The sequence below is a fragment of the Amblyomma mixtum genome, chromosome 2, assembly GCF_055824585.1.
Source record: "Amblyomma mixtum isolate Tamu chromosome 2, ASM5582458v1, whole genome shotgun sequence".
In the NCBI taxonomy this organism is placed as follows: Eukaryota; Metazoa; Arthropoda; class Arachnida; order Ixodida; family Ixodidae; genus Amblyomma; species Amblyomma mixtum.
In genome coordinates, this window is record NC_143013.1 from 186,535,480 (window position 1) to 186,548,236 (window position 12,757).

At 44.7% G+C, this 12,757-nt stretch overlaps 1 long non-coding RNA gene across 1 annotated transcript; it reads right to left on the minus strand.

Moving 5' to 3' along the window:
• Positions 1-5,940: 5,940 nt before the first annotated feature.
• On the minus strand, positions 5,941-12,021 carry LOC149361836 (uncharacterized). Its single transcript, XR_016288444.1, has 3 exons — positions 11,979-12,021; positions 11,243-11,331; positions 5,941-6,048 (listed from the first exon to the last, which is right to left on the minus strand). It is a non-coding gene; the product is annotated as an uncharacterized LOC149361836 (long non-coding RNA).
• Positions 12,022-12,757: the final 736 nt, after the last annotated feature.

Here is a 12,757-nt window from a genome sequence, read left to right on the forward strand (position 1 = left end):
GGTTTAATTAAAGCTGTCTGCAAATTACCGTAACATTTGGCACCCAATCTGCCCCGCCTTGGTTGCTAAGTGCCTGAATTGTTTCTATTCTCCTGTATTTCCAGTGTCGTGAAATTTGTGTCTATGCGTGCGATGTCTTTGTGCGGAAAATTTTGCAATAAAAAAAATGAATCCTACGTTCATGATTTATAACTTCATTCAATTCTGTACAGGAAGGCGTGTCGGTATAAGCACTCGTTTTTGTGAGTGGTTGCAAAGCGTTCTCTGGACGCTGCTGCATGTCATTTCTCCCTTGTGTCACTCCGTTCCACGCAGTGCTTTCAAACTGGACCTGTACTTCTACTACCAGAAGCGGTGTTTTTATCCGACCTCAATAACTGCTAGGCAACATCCGCGCAGATTCGCGAGGTCGCACAGTATAGTTGTCACACGAGTACAACAATGTCGTCATCATAGGAATCACTGCAGGAGTCGTCCCCGGACTGCATCTTCAAAACACTCTCGGCCTTCCGCACCATAAGTTGAACGAAAATCTCCAGGATGAGCCTCACGTCTCTTCGGCGCGATAGCATCCCGTTCAGCTTCCTGCAGGAAGCAGCCAGGACTTGGCGGGCGTCAGCGTCCATGATCAAATACTTTTCTTAAACTGCGCTGCATTAACAGACTGCGGCAAATATAAAATCCAAACCTCTGGCTACGGGATACAAAATTGTCCACCAAGCTACCTCGCTACTTAGATGCCCGCAAGTAGTAATCCATATAGTTAACCTACGTTGTTTGCAGTTCATAACACGCCACGGTTGCTTTCCTTGGCTTAATGGTTTTCAAAAACTCCTTGACGGCGTTGTTTTAATTTTAAATTTCAGTAGAGTACAATCTGCAATTTTTTTTTAACTTTTGGCTTCGCATTTGTTAAAATGATCTTGGACATATTTGTGCCTTTCTCTAGCTTTTATTTGATGATCCTATTCGTTTTCTTCGTCTTGGGGCGTTTAAGTTTAGACTGCTTCAGTGAAGTTCCTTTGATTAATTACTTCTATTTCCGCTAATTTTTCAGCTAGATTTCTGGATTAATTAAAGCTGTCTCCAAATGACCGAAACATTTGGCACCCAATCTGCCCCACGTTGGATGCTAATTGCCTCAATTGTTTCTATTCTCCTGTATTTCCAGTGTCGTGATATTTGTGTATATGGTGCGATATCTTCGGGCGGAAAATTTGGAATAAAAAAATGAATCCTACGTTCATGATTTATTCGTTTATTCAATTTTGTACAATATGACGTGTCGGTATAAGCACTCGTTTTCATGAGTGGTTACAAAGCTTTCTATGGACGCTGCTGCATGTCATTTCGCCCTTGTGTCACTCTGTTCCACGGAGTGCATTCAAACTGGACCTGTACTTCTACTAGATGAACCGGTGTTCTTATCCGCCCTCAATAGCTGCTAGGTTACATCCGCGCATATTCGCGAGGTCGCACAGTAGCGTTGTCACACGAGTACAACAATGTCGTCATCATCGGAATCACTGCAGGAGTCGTCCCCGGACTGCATCTTCAAAAGACTCTCGGCTTTCCGCACCATAAGTTGAACGAAAATCTCCACGATGAGCCTCACGTCTTTTCTGCGCGATCGCATCCCGTTCAGCTTCCGGCAGGAAGCAGCCAGGACTTGGCGGGCGTCGGCGTCCATGGCTAGGAAATGGTGGTTCACTGGAGCAGCACAAACGCAAAGCAAGCACCACGGCCTTCAGCAGAGCGAATGAGCTTTAGGGAACGCGCCCGGTTTTTCAGTGCGAATGAGGGAAAGGGGTGTGTCCGGTTTTGTCCAATAAGAGAACCGCGGCAAGATTTCCGGAAATGGGAAGTCCAAATTGTCACCTCAGATAAGGATTACAATTGCTGCACCCTCCTGATAACGTTTTCCTTATCCAGGAAGGCTGGCTAGCAGTGAGTCACGGATATCTGCATGCGTGCGTGTCCTGCGACTTTTCTGCCACCTTTGGTTAACGAAATAGCCGGTTGTGTGGGGCGGCTTCTGGAAATTTCGGTGAGGTGAATTCGGGACAGTGACTGCTAAGGAGCTTTGCGTTGGCATGTAAAAACCTCGTACGCGCCGCGCTGCACTCCGAAAAATTAATGACACCAGCAATTAGAATTGAAGGTTTCAAAAAAAACTGAGAGTATGTATAATTATGATGAAATACTTTTCTTAAACTGCACTGCATTAACAGACTGCGGCAAATATAAAATCCAAACCTCTGGCTACGGGATACAAAATTGTCCACGAAGTTACCTCGCTACTTAGATGCCCGCAAGTAGTAATCCATATAGTTGACCTACGTTGTTTGCAGTTCATAAGACGCAACGGTTGCCTTCCTTGGCTTAATGGTTTTCAAAAACTCTTTGACGGCGTTGCTTTAATTTTAAATTTCAGTAGTGTACAATCTGCAATTTGTTTTTTACCTTTTGGTTTCGCATTTGTTTAAATGATCTTGAACATATTTGTTGCCTTTCCCTAGTTTTTATTTGATGATCCTATTCGTTTTCTTCGTCTCGGGGCGTTTAATTTTAGACTGCTTCAGTGAAGTTCTTTTTATTAATTAATTAATTATGTTTCCGCCACTCGTTCAGCTAGATTTCTGGATTAATTAAAGCTGTCTCCAAATGACCGAAACATTTGGCACCCAATCTGCCCCACGTTGGATGCTAATTGCCTCAATTGTTTCTATTCTCCTGTATTTACAGTGTCGTGATATTTGTGTATATGGTGCGATATCTTCGGGCGGAAAATTTGGAATAAAAAAATGAATCCTACGTTCATGATTTATTCGTTTATTCAATTTTGTACAATATGACGTGTCGGTATAAGCACTCGTTTTTATGAGTGGTTACAAAGCTTTCTATGCACGCTGCTGCATGTCACTTCGCCCTTGTATCACTCTGTTCCACGCAGTGTATTCAAACTGGACCTGTACTTCTACGAGAAGAAGCGGTGTTCTTATCCGCCCTCAATAGCTGCTAGGCTACATCCGCGCATATTCGCGAGGTCGCACAGTATCGTTGTCACACGAGTACAACAATATCGTCATCATCGGAATCACTGCAGGAGTCGTCCCCGGACTGCATCTTCAAAAGACTCTTGGCTTTTCGCACCATAAGTTGAACGAAAATCTCCACGATGAGCCTCACGTCTCTTCGGCGCGATCGCATCCCGTTAAGCTTCCTGCAGGAAGCAGCCACCACTTGGCGGGCGTCGGCGTCCATGGCTAGGAAATGGTGGTTCACTGGAGCAGCACAAACGCAAAGCAAGCACCACGGCCTTCACCAGAGCGAATGAGCTTTAGGGAACGCGCCCGGTTTTTCAGTGCGAATGAGGGAAAGGGGTGTGTCCGGTTTTGTCCAATAAGAGAACCGCGGAAAGATTTCCGGAAATGGGATGTCCAAAATGTAACCTCAGATAAGGATTACAATTGCTGCACCCTCCTGATAACGTTTTCCTTATCCAGGAAGGCTGGCTAGCAGTGAGTCACGGATATCTGCATGCGTGCGTGTCCTGCGACTTTTCTGCCACCTTTGGTTAACGAAATAGCCGGTTGTGTGAGGCGGTTTCTGGAAATTTTGGTGAGGTGAATTCGTGACAGGGACTGCTAAGGAGCTTTGCGTTGGCACGTAAAAGCCTCGTACGCGCCACGCTGCACTCCGAAAAATTAATGACACCAGCAATTAGAATTGAAGGTTTCAAAAGAAACTGAGAGAATGTATAGTTATGATCAAATACTTTTCTTAAACTGCGCTGCATTAACAGACTGCGGCAAATATAAAATCCAAACCTCTGGCTACGGGATACAAAATTGTCCACCAAGCTACCTCGCTACTTAGATGCCCGCAAGTAGAAATCCATATAGTTAACCTACGTTATTTGCAGTTCATAACACGCCACGGTTGCCTTCCTTGGCTTAATAGTTTTCAAAAACTCCTTGACGGCGTTGTTTTAATTTTAAATTTCAGTAGAGTACAATCTGCAATTTTTTTTTAACTTTTGGCTTCGCATTTGTTAAAATGATCATGGACATATTTGTGCCTTTCCCTAGCTTTTATTTGATGATCCTATTCGTTTTCTTTGTCTTGGGGCGTTTAAGTTTAGACTGCTTCAGTGAAGTTCCTTTGATTAATTAATTCTATTTCCGCTAATCGTTCAGCTAGATTTCTGGTTTAATTAAAGCTGTCTCCAAATGACCGAAACATTTGGCACCCAATCTGCCCCGCGTTGGATGCTAATTGCCTGAATTGTTTCTATTCTCCTGTATTTACAGTGTCGTGATATTTGTGTATATGGTGCGATATCTTCGGGCGGAAAATTTGGAATAAAAAATGAATCCTACGTTCATGATTTATTAGTTTATTCAATTTTGTACAATATGGCGTGTCTGTATTAGCACTCGTTTTCATGAGTGGTTACAAAGCTTTCTATGGACGCTGCTGCATGTCATTTCGCCCTTGTGTCACTCTGTTCCACGGAGTGCATTCAAACTGGACCTGTACTTCTACTAGATGAAGCGGTGTTCTTATCCGCCCTCAATAGCTGCTGGGTTACATCCGCGCATATTCGCGAGGTCGCACAGTATCGTTGTCACACGTGTACAACAATGTCGTCATCATCGGAATCACTGCAGGAGTCGTCCCCGGACTGCATCTTCAAAAGACTCTCGGCTTCCCGCACCATAAGTTGAACGAAAATCTCCACGATGAGCCTCACGTCTCTTCGGCGCGATCGCATCCCGTTCAGCTTCCTGCAGGAAGCAGCCAGGACTTGGCGGGCGTCGGCGTCCATGGCTAGGAAATGGTGGTTCACTGGAGCAGCACAAACGCAAAGCAAGCACCACGGCCTTCACCAGAGCGAATGAGCTTTAGGGAACGCGCCCGGTTTTTCAGTGCGAATGAGGGAAAGGGGTGTGTCCGGTTTTGTCCAATAAGAGAACCGCGGCAAGATTTCCGGAAATGGGATGTCCAAAATGTCACGTCAGATAAGGATTACAATTGCTGCACCCTCCTGATAACGTTTTCCTTATCCAGGAAGGCTGGCTAGCAGTGAGTCACGGATATCTGCATGCGTGCGTGTCCTGCGACTTTTCTGCCACCTTTGGTTAACGAATAGCCGGTTGTGTGGGGCGGCTTCTGGAAATTTCGGTGAGGTGAATTCGTGACAGTGACTGCTAAGGAGCTTTGCGTTGGCATGTAAAAACCTCGTACGCGCCACGCTGCACTCCGAAAAATTAATGACACCAGCAATTAGAATTGAAGGTTTCAAAAAAAACTGAGAGTATGTATAATTATGATCAAATACTTTTCTTAAACTGTACTGCATTAACAGACTGCGGGAAATATAAAATCCAAACCTCTGGCTACGGGATACAAAATTGTCCACGAAGTTACCTCGCTACTTAGATGCCCGCAAGTAGTAATCCATATAGTTGACCTACGTTGTTTGCAGTTCATAAGACGCAACGCCCTGTCAGAAATCTGGCCAATGGTGGCTGAAGTGGAAACCACCATCTTGGTGGATTATGGTAGTGGGATATGCTGGATGGTGGCATAATGGCAAACCACTATGCCAGCATAATGGCAAGCCACTATGGCGGCATAACGGCAAGCCACTATGGCGGCATAACGGCAAGCCACTATGGCGGCATAACGGCAAGCCACTGTGCCGGCATAACGGCAAGCCACTGTGCCGGCATAACGGCATGCCACTATGCCGCATAATGGCAAACCACTATGCCAGTATATTGGCAAGTTGCGTACTGGAATAGCGACAGATCGGCCAGCGCACTTCAGTCATTGGATGTGATTGTTTCCGAGGTGACATTAAGCACACCAGTATGCAGGTTCAGGGCTCACAACAAGTTTATTTTAAATTAATGCAATAGAATTCACCCAAGTGCTATCATACGGATGTGGTGGAAGGCAGCACAGCTTCGACATCTGCAGGCGAGGATTCTGTTTTTGCCATTTTTGCAGGATGCAGCTCAATGTATTTCTGCAAACAATCTGAAAGAGCAATGCAGATAACACAAATTAGGTCTCAACTTCATCTTCTTCAGAAAATGTGGCCTATGAACTGATCAGCAAACACAGCAAAATTACAGTAAATGGCACCAAAACTTGCAGTGCTCAGCACAAATAAATGTGGCAATATATGATAATGGGATTGGAGTGAAATACAGTAAAACACGTTAATTCGAACTCAAACAGGACCGGGAAAATGTCCGAACTGAGCGAAATTCGAATTATGGCATGGGCGCTAGAATGAGCAGTCATTACACCCCGCAGAGCGGGCAGAACCCAAAGCAGTCACATCCAAAATTGTTATAGCAAGCTAGGCGCTACTGCACGTAGGTGGCAGGCGATTCTAAGAATTAAAGACTAGACAGAGCTACAAAGGGAAGAGGTGTAAGGTCTTATATTGACAGCCAATGTTCTTGGCCAGTGAGCCCTGCGGGTTGGGAACGGGGGGCCAACCTAAATTTGGAGTCAACTTAGAAATATACATATGTTAGGATGGACTAGAAAAGGAAAGAATAATAGTGCCCACAGTAGGACTTCAACTTCCAAAGTGTGCTTTCTTGCAACTGCCTCAGAGATAGAGATTTCTGGGTGTACCTGCAGTCACTAAATAACAATCAATCGTTTTTCTCCATACTGTACTTTATAACAATGATACAGAGGTTTTCATACCGCTGACAAATGACATGCACATTGCGAGGGCAATGAGGCAGTCTGCCAGTGTATATTGTTAACGCTAACAGATGATGGCGAAGTCTGAATAAAACACAAATGACAGAAACAAATAGACATCGATTGAGAAGATGAAGCACAAAGTGGCAGTGAAAAAATGCTATCTCTTCAACATGTACGCATCTTTCCATGGAAGCAGTTCACCGGCAGTTATATCCATGGCGACATGGAATAATGTGAGGAAACGTAGTACAGAAGTCCTGCCAAGATCATTGGAGCATACCTAACACTAGGATTTTCATCCATCTTCCATATTCCTAATCCTCGTCTACCTTATCAGTCTTTTCTACATATGCTACATTTAGGGACAACAAATTAGAGATCACCAGACCAAGGAAAAGGGAACAGAAGGCAATATTGATCCTGAAAACATGTTCCAATTGAGTAACACAGCCCTGAAAAACCAGCAATGCAGCCAGTGAAAATCTGCGCTTCCATAATGATCACGGTTCAAGCAGGAAACGACCTCAGTCGCTTCCTCACAACGTTCCCCTTCATAACAAGTGGGCTATGGATTCTCCATAGTTGCCTTAACCAAGTCAGGAGGTGCCCATCTAGTGTTTGTGCAAGTCTTTCTTGCACTCATGGAAAATTTTCTCCACAATGCAAGTTATCATGTGGCTGGAGACGACAAAATCTTAAATAAAGACACAAATTACATGTACAAACGTTAACAATCCTGGTTATAGGTGCCTGCAACATGCAGATTTGACCTTTCTGCTGCACCAATCACAGCAACTGCGTAAGAAATATAACAACGCTGTCACGTACATCCACAGAACGAGAAATATGAGACACAAGCACTGGCTGTCAACTGAAATTTTATTGATGGAAGGCAGACGCCTTTTAACAGCGAGGAAAAGATGGGAAAAGGATGGGAGCAATACAAATGGGGATGATAACAACAGCATTGACGAACGTAAGCACACGCAAGCAACATAAGAAGACCAATACATATCAAAGCACAGAAAAAAACTCAGTTGTTGGCCACTTCTGAAAGGTCAACTCTGCGGCATAGAGCGATAAAGACGGTGCTAATGCACCTATCACCTTACACGGTACGCTTCCAAGCTGACACGCCATCTTGTTGGCACTGTGACCGAGAATCTTGATCTCTCCCAGCCAAACCACGCATCCTTTGCACTTTTTAATGTGCGCAACCAAATCTGCGTACTTGACCCTTTAAATCACTTCAGTTCCAAAAAACGTGGATGTCAGTTAAAACACGACACTCAGTTCATCAAGTGTTCCTCATGAGTGGTCTATGCTATTCCCTTGATATGTGGAAAGCTTCATGTCAGCCAAACTTCTCGGTGCATTGATGAACATTTGAGAGAGCGCACCCAGAATTGAAGTGATTTAAAGGACAAGTACGCGCATTTGGTTGCGCACGTTAAAAAGTGCAAAGGGTGCATGGCTCAGCTGGGAGAAACCAAGAATCTCTATAAAAGTGCCGACGGCATGTCAGTTTGGAAGCATACCATATAAAAAAGTATGGCAGTAGGTACATTGGCACCAGTCTTTACCGTTCTTTGCCGCAGAAGTCAACTTTTGAGAAGTGGCCAACAATTGAATTTTCATTTTTTCGGTGTTTTGGTATGTATTTATTTTCATGTTGCTTGCTTGCGCATTCATTGATGCTGTTATCATCCCCAGTTGTATGCCCCATTTTTTTACCAGCTGTTCCTTACCTTTATAAGGTGCCCGCCTTCCATCAATAAAATTTCAGCTGCCAGTCAGCGTTTCTGTCTCATATTTCTCCTTGTTCTGTGGATGCATGTGTTAAGGCCGTCATATTTCTTAGGTTCAGAATGCACCAACTCGCCCAGAAAAAAGTTTCACTGAAACAGCAACTGTCCCTCCTGTGCATCTCTGGCAGCCAAAATGCCATCTAATGGCCGCCTCGGCAGTAATCAAGGTGCTCGCCCCATGGCAAGCTATCCTGTGGGTTCTGCAACGGACATGCCAGACAATGTGCGTCTTATTTCTCATCACGGAATGACAGTGCAAGTGACAGTAGCTAGCCCAGCATGCCATCATGCAAAAGATGCGAGACCCAACAGAATAGTTAGCTGTGCTTCCAGGAAAGAAAGCTAATTTTTGAAGCAAAAGCTTCACTAAGCTAGGCAAAACCAGTTCCGCGGTGGCCCCAAGTTCCACCTCCAAATGACCTTGAGCTTCGAAAGCAAAGGAAAGGCGGATAACTGGCCCCCTGGGACAGTGGACACTTTACTCGCGCTTGAAGCTACGAAACCGATGAAGAGCTGCAGCTTTGAAAGCAAAGGGAAGGGACATAACAGGCCCTTAGTCGTGCTTTAAGCTAAGAAACCAGTGGAGCGGGACTTTGGAAAGCAAAGGAAAGTGCATAACTGCTCCCTTGGAATAGTGGACACATCAGTCGTGCTTTAAACTATGTGGCAGTAGTGACAGATATGCGCTGTATGCGTTGGAATTGACAACATTGTGGCAGAAACGCGGCACTGAAGCCATAGGCCGCAGTTGATCGTCGTGTTCATTGGTGTTGGCAACGTTTTAGACTCCACTGACTTTAAGGAAAGGAAGTGCGCCTAACTGGCTCCCTGGACGCCTGAATCGCGCTTTGAGGTATGTGGGGTGTTGAGAGAAAGATATGGGCTGCATGCTTTAGCGCTAACAACATTGTGGCAGACACTCGGCACTGCAGCAATAGGTCACGGCGTTCATTGGGTGAGCAAACTCTCGTGATCAACCATTAAATGCTACATCCCAGGGTGGGCACGCTGCCCATCGAGTGTGCGGAATGCCCTGAACGTTTACAGACTGCAAGCAACGCATAGTTGCCCAATAAGCCACAGCTTTCACTCTCTAACCAGGTTCAGCAGTAGTTGAACCGCAGATAATTTTTTTATACACCATGGAAAAAGACAAAGCATGTTAAAAAAGAAATATACCAGACAAAAAAAAAGACAAAAACACAAGGAGAGAACAACACAGGACATAGGCTGGACTAACAACTAAATTCTTTATTGAGCACAGACTGCCGGGTAATCTCTATGCATGCTCCAAGGCAAGACAGACACTCAAACATGGTCATTCAAATAATCAAATTCTTTTGTCGTTAGCGCTATCGATGGCGAACTGACACAAGCATCACCATGTTTAGCTGCTTGAAAGCGCCGACTGTAGCGCTGACGACAAAAGAATTATTATTTGAATGACCATGTTTGAGTGCCTGTCTTGCCATGGCGCATGCGTAGAGATTACCTGGCAGTCTGGGCTCAATAAAGAATTCAGTTGTTAGTCTAGCCATTCTCCTGTGTTGTTCTCTCGTGTTTTCGTCTTTTTTTTGGCAGGAACATTTTTTCTTTAACATGCCGTACCAACAGGCACACCTTTCTGCCCTTCTCTAGACAAAACAGTCTTAATGAAGTACGAGGGGGTACCCAAAAGAAACCGGACTTATTTTTGTTTGAACTTATTTGTTCACATTTTAAGCACAGACCTTCAATCTCCTTCAAAGTATTCCCCACTTGAAATGATACGCTTGTCGAATCTTTCATTCCATTTTTCAAAACATTGTTTAAATTCATCTTTTGTGACGCTTGACAGTGCCTCCGTCGTTTTTTTCTTCACCTCAGCAACATCAGCGAAACGCTTTCCATTCAGCTATTTTTTCATTCTAGGAAACAAAGAAAGTAGCACGGGGCAAGGTCAGGAGAGTATGAGGGTTGAGGAATAGGGGTCATGCCATTTTTGGTCTAAAATTGTCGTAGAGACAGGGCTGTGTGAGCAGGGGCATTGCCATGATGGAAAAACCAGCCACCCCACCGCCACAAATCTGGCCACTTCCACCGCACACTGTTGCCCAATCTTTTCAAAACATCCAAGTAGAAGGCTTGGCTAACTGTCTGACACTGCGGAAAAAATTCTCAATGGACGACTCCTCTCACGTCGAAAAAACAAATCAGCATTGTTTTGAGGTTTGGTTTCACCTGACGAGCTTTCTTGAGGCGAGGTGAATTTGAAGTTTTCCATTGGCATGATTGTTGCTTTGATTCAGGATTCGATTCAGGAACACTTGAGTTGTCCCCATAGCATCGTCCTTGTACGTCTTTCTTAATATTTCAAGAGTTTCCATTGAACTTTTTCCGAGCAAAAATCAGAATTTCATAGGCGCACGCTGTTCACGAAAATCAGCCTTTGCAAAAGCGACATTCACACAAAACAGTCGTCACTCTAAAACTCTGCCTAAACTAGTCTGACCTCCTTCAGCGACGGCACTCGGCTTACTGAATCTGGAATGTTCGTTCTATGCGCTCCTAGTGGCGAAACGCGGTACACAGAAGCTTTGCCGACCAAAAAAATTTAGTCCGGTTTCTTTTGGGTACCCCATCGTATTACGAAAGGGCTTTAGTGCAATATGTAACTTGCAAACTCTTGCTACTAAAATAAACGTGTACATGCTCACTTGTCTATTCAGGGCATCAAGTGTGTTTAGTGGCAGGGAAGCAGCAGCCTTTGCTTCAGCAGTAGACACAGTGGTGTCCTCTGCACATACTGAGGTCAGAAAACGTCCACTTTTGGCATGAAATGCGGTTTGGCCAACCCAGAAATCATGACCACGAGTCGACAGATAGGCCGCGGAAACCTGGAAGTCCGCTACCGATCAAAGCTAGGACTCCATCATGGCACGGGCTGGCCTGCACACAGAAGTTGGGTGCAGTGCTAGAGATTATCACCTCATGCCGTACATGCATGCGGCAAGCAGCAGCTAGGAACAGCTCTGCTTCATCTCCCATTGCAAGCAGTGGCTCAGCAAGGGTGTGCTCAATCCTTTTATCACAACATACAGCAGGAGCATGCAGAAAAGATGTGCAGTGTTTCTGTGACGCCCAAAGCATCCAGTGCTGCAACCAGTTTCTTTGGGCAAAACAGGTGTAGCCACCATGATTGAGGAGTTTTCACTGTGCACGGTAGCAGACTTCAAGGTTTCTGCAACTCGCCCATTTTGCAGGATGCGGACAGTACACTTCCATCAAAAAGGAAACAAAGTTGGTCTCTAATGGATAAACAAAACACTAGACCCACCATAGGGTACAGCAACTTCATCTGGAGATGTAAAAGGCAGGGCTGAATCACCATGTGAACAAACAAAACCAATGTCACAATTGGCCATTAACGGTTCGAGAAAACCCAACACTCACCGCAATGTATATCAGCTTCCGCTGGAGATGTGCCAGCCAGGGCCAGTCACCATCTAAACAAACAAACAAAACCATTTTGAAAAATAGTGTACAGCACTTCGCTGCATTTATGGCTAATGAAAATAACAGATTACACAAACAACCTCTGTGGCTTCCAATTAAAACTTCAAATACAAATGTCCCATTGACCTGTCCATTGTCCTGCATCAGTACAGAATGTTTCCTGAACACATAAGAACTGCAGTGCAAGGTTTCAGAAGAAAGTTAATGCCTCGTGCCTGTATCATTACCCTTTTACACAGGATGTTCGATTCACTGTACCGCACACAGCTTCAACAGTGCAGACCGGAGCAGGCAGGCATAGGATGATTAGATGTGTGCAGCCTTTCATCATGCTCCATGTACAACAAAATGGTAGCCACTATGATGTTGCTGCATGTTCCAATTCGCGTTGAAAGTTTGACTAAACCCCGTCTGTTGAGGGAGGAAAACAACAGCACATAGATGAACTCTCCAAATTAAAGAGAAGGAAAAGAGCTGATGCCTTGGGGCCCGCATGTGTCTCTTGTTCAATGCAAGCATGAATGCCTTTATTGCCATATCGGGCCTTAACACACAATATGGAGGAAGAAAAGAATTTTGGAAAGGCCGTTAAGTCACATTCTTTTACTTATTGGCCATCATTTCAGTGTGTATGCACAGCAAATACTCTTGCAGACAATGCTGCGCTCAAAATTGTTGCCTGTGCCATCGGCCAGACTCCCAGTAGTCGCTGCGAA